Genomic DNA, 2,632 nt, shown 5'->3' on the forward strand with positions numbered 1-2,632 from the left:
CCCAAGAGCCCGGCAGTCCCGGGAGCCCGGCCCTCGGCCCGGCCGCCCCGCACCTTCCCCGGGCCGCGGGCGCAGGAAGGCCCCGCGCGGGGCACCCACCGCCCGAGCAGCCCCAGCACCGCTCGGCAGTGAGGCCACAGTGTTACCCCGGTTGGAAAAGACCTTCTGGATCGTCGAGTCCAACCCTCTGCCACGGCCACCGCTAAACCCTGTCCCGTGGCACCGCGTCTGCCTTTTTAGATGTCTGCAGGGGTGGTGGCTCAGCCGCCTCCTCAGACATCCGGGATCACTAAGTCCGGCTCCTGCCCCAGGGCAGGACAACCCCAAAGGTCACATCATGTCTGTGGGGGCACCGTGCACAGGCTTCTTGAATATCCTCAGGCCCGGTGCCATTTCCCTGGGGAGCCTATTCCAGTGCTTCACCACACTCTGGGTGAAGAATCCCCCTGATGTCCAACCTAAACCTTCCCCTGCACGGCTTCCTGCTGTTCCCTCAGGTCCTGTCGTTGGTGACCAGAGGGAAGAGGTCAGTGCCTGCTGCCATGTGGCAGCACGACGGGCTGCTCCAGGCCGGCTCCCAGAGCTGCAGTCAGGCAGTGCCCATTGCCTGCTTCTTAGGGCATGAGGGACTTTTTACAAGGGCACGTAGCAATCTGACAACAGGTAATGGCTTTAAACTGGGAGAGGGGAGATTTAGGTTAGACATAAGGAAGAAATTTTGTAGTGTGAGGGAAGTGAGACAGTGGAACAGGTTACCCGGAGACGTTTTGTCAATGGGCAAAGTTAAGCTTATGCAAATATTGTAGAATTTAAGCTATTCTAAATGCAGGTCTCAAGGGAAACCCAGCCTTCTACTGTATCAAATTACTCCCTTGGTTTTGTTAAGCATGAAATATCACTTACTAGTAACATTCCCTTCTCCTTTTTCTCACCTTGCATTCATTCTACGTGGCCTTTAGGCACCTGACAGGCTTGTTTGCTCAGGAACTCATACATTTTATACATATTTTAACTTCAGGAAAATATTGGTGCTAAAAAGATAAATCTCTGGTGGGAGAGAAAAGGGGGGGAAAGAGGCCAATGAGCAAGCAGTTATGTAACTCCCAAGTACTCATTTTCTGTCTCTAATGCCACCCATTAGAAGAACACTCTGCACGCCACAAGAGCAACGCACAAGCTGGATGCTGCTCAGACCATCAACACGACAGTCAGTATTTGAGCAAACCATGTGGAGATACTCACAAGGGCTCAGATTGGGAGGAATTGACCCTAGAGCAAGTCCAGTGCCTGAAGCATTCATCTCCCTTACGCTTCATCTCTGGCAGTTTTTCAGTGTTCGTGTACTTGACATGCAGTGTGTCACGTAGCAGATAAAAATTCAGCTGTATTTGCATGGTTAGCATAGAATGAGGTACTCTCTAGTGTAAAATTACTCCTGTGACTTAATAGCTTTTACTTAACCAGTGTTACAAGTAGCTTCTACAATAACTAAAAGCGTAGAGGAAAAACTATTTCCTTTGTTTGTTTTCTGTTTTGTTTTATTTATTTCATCATCTGTGGACCTTTGCAAAAGCCGGCGTTTCCCTTTACACTCGGTTTCCTCTGATTGCTTCTGACTGAGTAACTAAGGAGGGGAAGGTACACTCGAAAAAAAAAGAAGTCCACGAGGGAGCAAAGCCTGCCCGCAGGTCGTCTGAGGGAGCCAGCAGTCTCTTGCTAGTCCTCTTCTGCCTGGCACAGCTCCCTCTGGAGGCCGCTGCCACCGCCCAGCTCCTGGGAAGAGCCCAGGTTCCACCGCACCGCGGGTCTCCCGTACCCGGGATGCTCAGGCGGGAGCCCGTCTCCCTGCTGGCTAAGGGCTGCCCTAGCTGGGCCCATGGAGAGCCTGGGCCTTTGCCAGAAGAACATGTGGCTCACCCTTTCCTTGATGGGCTAGGTCATCCCAGAGACCAGGTCTGAAGATATCCAGAGGTACCAAAATCTGTAGTGCATCCTGATTGCCAGAGAACCTCTCTCCTCCCTCAAGCAGCTGAACAGCCTAGTGTGAAGAACAACATGGGCAAGCATGTGGTGAAGCCTCCTGTTGGTGTGGTAATACAAGTTATTATTCATTAGTTATCTCCACAAAGGAAGACAGGGTGGCTGGCAGCTTTCACTTGCCCCGTAAACCCTCCCAGGAGGTATTTTCCCCCAGAGTTCTCACTTGGTGCCATTTGTGGCCCCAATGGGCCATGGCACAGACTGTTAAACAGGGCTGTGTGAGGGTCATGATGCTTTTATACCTAGTCAGTCCTGCCTGTTGTCAGAGCTTTTCCACCAACGTCACAGGGTGAGGAGGGGAGGAAAGCTGCCTCCAGAGCATGCCACAGAGGGGAAACTGCCCACGTGGACCACGAGTCTATGCCCCAGGCACTTAGGCCAGAAAACTGTTGTCTGGAAATATCTTTCTATGTGGCCATTGGTGTCTCTGTGTTGTTCTGGAAGCCATTAACTCTTCAGTATTTTTTCTTTTTTGGCCCTTCCCGTGTTAGGGAAGAGCTTTTCAGAGGGGCTTAGCTGGGGATCAGCCAGCCAAGGCAAGGTCTCCCTGCCTCCCACAGAAGCAGTGTTTCTGTGTGGTGTCCTCTCAGCA

Source organism: Chaetura pelagica, unplaced genomic scaffold (genome assembly GCF_000747805.2).
Source record: "Chaetura pelagica isolate M959 unplaced genomic scaffold, ChaPel_1.0 scaffold142, whole genome shotgun sequence".
NCBI lineage: Eukaryota > Metazoa > Chordata > Aves > Apodiformes > Apodidae > Chaetura > Chaetura pelagica.